We start from the raw sequence: 9,367 nt of genomic DNA, 5'->3' as shown, positions 1-9,367 counted from the left end.
TTGTTTTGAACACTCAAGTGGACTTGCGAGAGATCGACCTTTGAAAAGGGAGTGACTATTTCATTGTGAACATGTTAGCATGCTGATGTTGGAGCTTGTGCTCAAGGGCAAATGACCACAACTATTAGTTGAAATGTAGCAAAAGCTCTTTATGTTTTTTTTCCTAATCGTATTTCCAGAACAGATTACTTTCTTTTTTGGAGGTTTCTTGGACTTGAATGTTGAATTAAATACTCAAGATTTAGGACTTGGAATCCAGGGTTGGTGACTAAACTATAACATAAGTTGTTTATGGACTCATCGTTAATCTGGTTAATAAAGGGGTGGAGGGCACTGCCTCATGGGGGATGTACTGTATGCTCCCCTGTGAGAAGAGTCCAGGAGACTAGGAAACATATTTTATACTGTTTGTCATGCACATGATGACTGAACCAATGGTGGAGGTAATGTGAGACTGAGTGAAAGTGTCCTTACACATTTGGTTCAGATTTGAACTTGTTTAATCTGTAAAATGTGTGAAATTAAGGAAACTTGTAAAACAGTGAACACCCTGCATTTCCCTCTGTTTTCTACCCTCAGCCTTTCTTTTGTGTGTGTGTGTTTCTGTGTTTCCAGATTCCCAGGGCTAGTATATCTAATGGATATCCATCCTAGTTTTACTGGCAGGCAGATCGTGGTTGGCTTTTTGACAGTTTGTGTCTGAGCTTCATTTCATGTCCAGATGTTTCCACCCTGCCCACACGCCATCTCACAATGACCAGAGTACAATCCTCATAAACCAAACACATCGTGAGAGCGGGTGGGCTGTGTCATTGAATGACAACCAGCACATGATCAGTTGTTTACACTTGGAGAGAAACTAATGGGGAATGACACGTGTTTATGTCCACTGTAAGGAAACCTGTTGCGTGTGAAGTATATGAGCAGTAGAACAAAAAAGTCCTTGTATGTTGATGAAGTTCAGACTTCATTACACTAAAGACTGTCATGCTTAGGTTCAAGATAGAGGAAAAAATGTCAAGTGACAAAAACAATTTACTTTAATAGCTGCACTAGTCAACATTTTTATATTAAAGGTCAGTGTAACCTAGCAGTACAGTTGCAGATTGCATCTCTCTCGCTCCACTTTCCCCTTTAAAGTGCTAAGAAGAAACTATGGTGGATGCAAAACAAACAAAAAACGGCCAGTGCCAGTACAAAATTACTCTGCAGTTCCCTCAGCTCATTGTTTTAGATTTACTTTATTGTTCGCTCTCACTCACTGCCCACATCAACCTTGATTCCAGTTGCAGCAAGTAGCTGTTAAAAGTTAACACTGTTAAAATATTAAAAGGCCTGAAGAACTCCCTGTACGCCACCTGTCCAGCACCAGCATCAAGCAGCAAAGTTAGCGACCAGCTGAGAACATAGTGGTGAATACAGCTAAGTTAAAGACACAGTTATGCCATGGCAATGGTTTCTCCACATGTTGAAGTGGTGTGAATGAGGCTTGAGAGCAATTCTCTAATACTAAGACCAAGAAGCATATCATTATCATATAAAATGAAAGTTGCCCGAGATACATCATGTTTGGCAAATGGGTTAGTCCTCATCCTAAAAGCCTTTTCTCTCAGTTTAAGGTTTGCAATCAAATTTTAAAAACCCTAAATCTAAATTACTGTAAGATATGTGACAGAATTGATGATGGGGAATGGTGAATGGTGGACATTTTCAGCATGTCTGAGAACCAAATGCTGTTTCCTGAGATGAAACAAATGCAGGCCAGAGCCCAGAAACAACCACGCCTGCTCCCTTAACCCCTTAACCGGTGTCAAATGAACATGTGAGTGCACACACACATGCACACACACAGTACACACACAACCAGAGGGCATCTCATGTCATAAACTGTGCATGTCAAAAAATGTCATTTCCTGACAAATATACTTCTACTGTTCCACTGAAGCCCCCTCCTTTCCTGTTCCTCTTCCGATTGTAAGGTACATCCTAACGGTTCACACGTGAACGATCTCAACACTTTTACACGCAGATACACTCACAGATATTATTTGTGCTGTTGCCTGAGGGCAGCAGTAGTGATTTTGAGTTCCCCTCTCCTTACCCCCCCTCCCTCTCTTCTAATCTCCATTTTCCCTAATCCACATTTACTTTTTTCCTCTGAGGTATGAGATCAGCCTTTTCTTTCCCTCTGCTTCTCTTTTTCTTCATTTCTTTTACTTCTTGAATTTCATTTCCATGTAGATTACCTTTCCTCCTCCACCACTTGTCTACATATTTATCCTTGCTTACTTTTCCTTAGTGCTTGCCTGTCCCCAGTATATACCTAAGGTTCCTGTCCGCCTTAACATAACACACGTGTCTTCGGTTATAAGCATAAAGACACAGCTGCTGGAGGTAGCCTATCTTGGTAGCAACACTGGGTCAGCGTTGGTGTACCAAAGTGTGTGTGCTGTGGTTTTTGGTAAATGTTAAATTGTACATCACAGTGCAATGTGTCCTTAAAAACTAATTTTCAAGGTGACAGTTGCTTCACAGCACTTAAACTGCTCAGACAGTGAGCTGAAATCTACACTGTGCATAATGACGTCCTAAGCAGAATGTAAATTGTCTCTCAAACAGGGTCTGAGCTGCCTGGGGAACATGTTCTTTTACAATATTATTTTCTGAAAGGCATTTCAAACTCTTAACTGAAATTACAAATTTTTCTGGTGTATATCTTTGTGTGTACGCACATGTGCATCCATTGTAAATGTTAGGTTTGAGTATTGCTCAGAATTCAGCCCTCTCTCATGCCTGTTTATGGTCAAAGTATGCTAGCACGGTCTCTCAGAGCACAGCCATGGGATGTGGGAAGAAGGAGAGGGACTGATTGAGTGATTTAGAGAAAGAAAAAAATTTAACTTTCCTATATGTCACTTTATCACAGTTCCTCCAGATTTGCCCCATGTGACTTACATATTACTTTACTGCACATTTCATTAGACTGTTTAAACTTTGCATCAGTGCATAAACAACATGTTGCTGTTTTAACTGATTTTGTTTATTTGTCTGACTTTTCTCAAATCTTTGATTTTTTTTTCTACTATTTTATAAAATGTGCCTCAAACAGTTATGAAACCATGTGAGAAGTTTAGAAGGGAATTCTCGCATTACTGGAACTGCTAATGACTCATAGACACCTGAAACGTCTCAAGAGGCTTGAACCACATCGACTGACGTTTTGTAAGGGGCCACAAGCCCATAAAGGTTGTGAATTACTGGTTTAACAACTGTTTTTAACAATTCAAATATACTATGTTTTATAAGTTTATTAGTTTTTTAAGGAAAACTTTAAAGGACCAGTATGTAGGATTCCGTGACATTCAGATTGCAACTAACTGAACACTGCTAGTATCTGGGTGACCTGGGAATGAGAACTACAGTGGCTACTACTTGTAAAAAGCACAAAAGCCCCAATCTACAACCAGTGTTTGTCCGTTCTGGGCAACTGTAGAAACATGGTGGTCCAACATGGAAGACTCCATGGAAGGCGACCTGCAGCATCTGTAGATATAACAAAAACACAACAATTCCTATAATCAAATCATACTAATACATACCTATGAATGAATATTATATTCCATTTCTGCCCCCCTTGTCAAATAATGTGAAAACACCTCTGACAACTTATAGCATAGATACAAGCCAGTAAAGTCCAGCTCCAACACAGATAACATAAACATAAGAAAAACACATTTTTGACAGGAGGGGATCTATAAGTTCAGCAGTTCAGTTTATCTCCTTAGTTACTGTCCACCACTAGTGACCATCAACAGCTCAGACCTGGGGACTACATGAAAGCTGTCTTCATGCCAAGCAAAAAGCTTACTAACCAATCTTTTCACTGAACACACACAAAGACAAATGAATCAACCAACAAACTCCCGGTAGGACAGCAAACAAACTGAACTGTAAAATGCTAAAATTATAATATTCTAGGGGTAAGTAACTTTCCCGTAATAGCCTAATAAAACAGTTAAATAAGGTTCACAAGAAAAGTATATAAAGCTCTCTCTCTCTCTCTCTCTCTCTCTCTCTCTCTCTCAATTTTATTTTTTATTTTTTCATCATTGGCATGATGTTTTAAATCAAACATTTTGCCAAAGCAAGAAGTCACATATAGAATATAAATACAACTTATACAATTAAATAAATATTAATATTACAATGAAATAAAAGAAAAGAAATGAAAATAAAAGAAAAGAAAGGAAAGTATCCTTCACTGAAATAATTCTTTGTAACATATTCTCCTGCCAGTTCTACTGTCGTGTTGTCATCTCCCATGAGGGTTTGAATTTTTGAATTAGTTGGCCTTTTGGGAAGGTTGGGATTTTCTGAGGAAAAAGTTTTCTCTAATTTGTTTGTATTTTGGACAACTTGTGAGAAAATGAATTTTGGTTTCAACTTCTGTTTCACAATGTGTATAAATTATCATTGTTCTTTCAAGTCATTTTTTTTATGGCGCCCAGTTTCAATAGCGACTTTGTGGTCACTAAGTCTATATCTAGTTTATCTCTCTCTCTCTCTCTCTCACACACACACACACACACACACACACACACACACATTCAGTAAATTACATGCAGGCTAGTCCCTGTGTCATCACTTGGTAATCAACTACAGTTAATTCTCCCCCCGATCCCTCTGCACTTGTTCTTTGTCCTTTAATAACTGAGACAGAGGGTGTCTCCTGATATTATGAAGGAACAGGTCCCAGTGAGCTGCAGTTTCAGCAGAAAGTAGAGAGAAATCTTTTTTGGCAGATAATGCAGGGAGGAACCTCTAGAGCTTTCAGTATGATCCAGCTGCAAGCAGATCATGGTAAAGGTATTGCAGCAGCTTGCCTGATTACACTGCTGCTCTGCCTGAACACAAACACCACATTTGATGTCAGAGTGTGTGTCCGTGTGTGTTTGAATAGGATTCAGTACAATACCTTCATTCCAGCACCTTAATTGCTTGCAGCTAATGAGTGGAGTCTTGATAGATGTGAACAGCTGGGAATGGAGGGAAAAGAAAGAAAGATGGAAACAATGTTGATAACCTGCCAAAACTAAGAAGCAAGGCCACTGTGTGTGTGTGTGTGTGTGTGTGTGTGTGTTTGTGTGTATGTGCGTGCGTGTCTGTCTGGCCGTAGTTGTGTGAGAGTGTATATCTATACTTGCAAGGACCCTCTCTTGACGAGATGTTTTAAGTGATGTGATGACATTTTGGTCATTCCCCACAGCATGAACATTTTAATTTAAAGTTTAGATTAAAATTGGTTAAGGTTGATTAAACCTGCACTAATCCCTCTTGCTATGGTTGGATCAAATGTGGATCACCCAACTCTGCAGTTGCTTTCAGATTATTTTGATTGTACAGCTTGAAGCTTTATTGTTTGAGTTCACTCTCACTGTTCAGCGTTGTTTTTGGCCATAGTTGTGTAAAGAAAGAAAGAGAGAGCTAATAGAGAAGTTCAATTGAATCTTTGATACTGTGAAGTTACCAGAATTGTTGGATGTAGTCCCCCTCCCTAGTCCAATATTAAAAAGTACTGAGGCCTTAACATACTGAGGCCTTAACATTCATCAGATAGCAGAAACGCAACTCCAATTGAATGCCATTGTTACTCAATGTCTGCTGGATGTGTATCTGCTAGCTTATACACACATTGCAATATCAACTTAGGAAGATGTTAATATAGAGTTTACAGCTTGTTCTGCTTTGCCCTAGTTGCCAATAAATCAATTTCTGCTGTTTTAAGATAAGGGTCAGGCAGGTAGTGGTTATATAATTCCACAAGGGATAGGTTTTAATATACTATGTCCTCACAACTATAGCAAAGCCAGGTTGTATATGTGTGTGTGTGTGTGTATCTGTCTGTGTTTTTGGACTGCAGCTCAGGTCCAAGATCAGCACATAACATAACATAATTACTCACTGACCTGAAGTTGAGCCAAACTGGCTGTAGGCCATTTCCTGTCACGGCCCCTGATCTAGACTGTATGTATTCAATATTGCAACACATCAACCTTAGCTTGATAGATTACAGTGAAAAAAAAAGTGAAATGCAATCAGAAACATTTCAGGCACAGATCCTTGGAGAAAACATTGGATTACATCTGTATCCTACTGAGAGACAAACTGTAATATGTGCATCCATCTTAGTCAATAACTAAAATTCAGTTTTTTCCAGTGAATTATTTTACCAGTGGGAAACCTCTTGTTTCCACTGAAGTTACACTCTCAATTCTTAAGAAATGTCAAGAATTTGAAATGAAGCAGGGTAACAAAGTCAACTGAGCAAAATGAGATTTAGTTTACATTACATGAATCAAGCAAGATTATTCCCCAATTAAGTATAATTGTCTTACTTTATCAAACAAAAAAAATGTTTTAAAGAGGCCAAATAATATTAGACACACTTTGGTATGTGAACATAGTTCAAAGAGAACACACACAATAGACCATGGAAACTATACAGAGTCCAGACAGGAAAAAAGAAAATAGCCTGAACATAAAAATGTCCCGGTGGTACTGTAAGTACCAGCAGAATAACACGGGAACAATATTCCCACTGTCATAAAAACATGGAAAACCCCTTTGTCAGAATGACGCAGAGGTCTCCCTCCTGCTGTGAACACACCCCTTCCCACACGGAAGCTCTCATTAACCTGAAAGGGCTGCACACTTCCTGCTGGTCAGCAATTGTGCCCTGGTTAAGGGGTTACTATGGCAACAGTTGTTTTGTGGGAGCAAGGGTGTCTGGATAGAGAAAGAGGTCAAATGATGGCTAAAGAGAAATGTTTGTCTGGTGTGGACACAGAGGCAGACTGCACAGTAAAAAGTCTTGTTGTTTGTTTGTAGCATTATGCGGCTTTTTAACACAGAGGATTTATGTATTCAAACTGAAATTTAAAATGAATCACTTTTAGTCCTCCGTTCAAACAGTATGACAACATGACAGTGAAGGAATCGGTCATGTTAGCTGCTCTGTGAAGCTGTAGTTAGTCACCATAGTCTGTATAATTAAAATGCACGTCCACTAATAGGTTTTCTGAGGATCTGTTGGTGGGCTGTGGCCTTCATCATCTTGGCAGTCCTGACTCCACTGGCTCTCGGCTATTCAAATGGGCAAATATGTTGCGTGTCGGTGGAGCTGAGGCGGGCAGAATGAAGCCTGGTTACAGAAAACAGCCTACTGTGACGGCACTCAAAGCGGCCATGCCCTTAATTATGCATAACCCTAATTAGGCCTTAATATAATTTAAAGGACAGGGTTATTTAAAAAATCATCCCTGTACAGTTGTCATGAACGGGGAAATTAGCTACAGAGACCAGACTGCAAACATGTTTATTTCTACCATATATTTCAACAAGTGGTATCATGGTGATTCACTTCTCTCACAGGCTCAAGTGGACATTCGAGGAAGTGCAAGTTTTGGCGCTTCTATGTTGGCTTCATTTGTCAGAACAGAGGTTGGCGCTTAGCTAAATGCTAATAAACTCACAACAACAATGCTAACATGATAATGTTTAGCAGGTATAATATTAACCATGTTCACCATCTTAGTTTAGCGTGTTAGCATGCTAACGTTTTCTAGTCAGCCCCTAAACACAAAGTATTTCATTCGATTTGAAGGTATTTAAGATATAAGATTTGAAATTTGATGAAAAAACATTTTCACTGATTCAAAGATTACACCAAAATTACTGAAAGCAGGAGAACAGAGGTGCAAAGGAGAAAATACGCTGGCCACAAAAACAGGAAAGGCCTAATCTAGAGCCAGTGCTTGTTTTTTTTTTTTTTGAGAATTCAGTCAAAACCACAAATGTGCATCTCATGGTCGCGCTTATATATAGTTATACATTTTAACGTTCAGATGTAGAGAAAATACCTTGTTTGATATGGACATTGAGCGCTGGAAAGTTTGGCTTTTTGCCTAAACATTTAGATTTGTGAATATAGAATTTACTCAAAATAATAAGCAAATCAATCACATACAAGACATTTCTGTCATATTCTGTGCATTTTTCCAAAGTAACATAATGTGAGTGAATGTGATACGAGGTAAAACTCCACAACAGCAGCTAAATTGGCCTTGTGGTGGGATTGTTGTCTCAGCTGCTGTTTTTAAGATCAAAATTAAGTTTCAAACAATTTTACAGCTGTAATGACAAAAAAATGTGAACTTTGGCACTATTGTTTTCTACATAGCTGTATTACAGTAAATACTATGGAAAGAAACTCGGGAACACAACAGTTATTGTGCTGATGATGTTCTGGGTTCTCTGAGTCATACAGATATATTCAATAGAAAAACATGCAATGTCCCTGCAGCCCCATGCCTAATGTTTGTCTGAAATTAGGTCTCTCTACCTCCCTTAAACATTACATTAAGCTCCATTGAGCTTCCTTCCTGTCAAACACCAGCTGCGTTAATTGTGTTAATAACTGTGAAAGCAGCTATTATAATGTTCTGATTCATGAGACAAACATCTCAACCATTCCAGGGACACATAACTTCTGGAAGCACTTATGCTTCTTCTCATACCAGATTACAACAAATACATCATTGAAATAGCACTATCTTGGGAGGTCTGTCAACAGCAACCATCTAAATACAAACTTCTACTGCCGGCTGTCAACTGAATGCTTGAAATGTCTGGAATGTGAGACTTTAGGTTCCTCTTTGTACTGTGCTGACGTGACTTTAGGTCAGTGGTTCCAAACTTTTTTCCCCTTTTCTATAATTGAGTAAACTGATTACCGACTCAGCAATTTGGATGAATGTTAAGCAGATTATTTTGTGTAAGCATCAGAGATTCATTTTCTTTAACAATTTCATTTAGTTTTCTTCACAGATTTAACAATTAATGCTGAGATATCCTAATGTGTGTGTACAGACCTACTGTGTATATTTGAAACTTTTCTTACACTTCTTAAAAAAAAGAAGGACTCGTGACCCCCACGTGAAGCTTTGGCGACCCCCGGTGGGGGTCTCCACTCCCAGGTTGGGAGCCATTGCAGTAGGTGAGACTGTGCGTTAACTGCAGAATGTTTGTTTCCCCAAAACCAATTCCAGAAAAAGCTCCCACAAAGCAAAATACTCTCCTTCATGCTTTGGTTATTCCTGTGGAATCTATTTGCCACTAACTGACTGACGAATCTGCTGATACATTTTGATGTGAAGAATTGATCGTAGCATGGATGACAACAGTGAGCTTCCGGCATGCAGCATGACTCTATGGCTGGCAATGACCATTTGGTCCACCACTTTGGTCCAGACAGAAAAATCTCAACAACTACTAAATGGATTTCCATGAAATTTGGTACAGACATTAA

This window comes from Morone saxatilis, unplaced genomic scaffold (assembly GCF_004916995.1).
Source record: "Morone saxatilis isolate NCDOM2014 unplaced genomic scaffold, NCSU_SB_2.0 Contig11, whole genome shotgun sequence".
Lineage (NCBI taxonomy): Eukaryota > Metazoa > Chordata > Actinopteri > Moronidae > Morone > Morone saxatilis.
The sequence above is the reverse complement of the archived record's forward strand: the minus strand, read 5'-3'. Positions refer to the sequence as shown.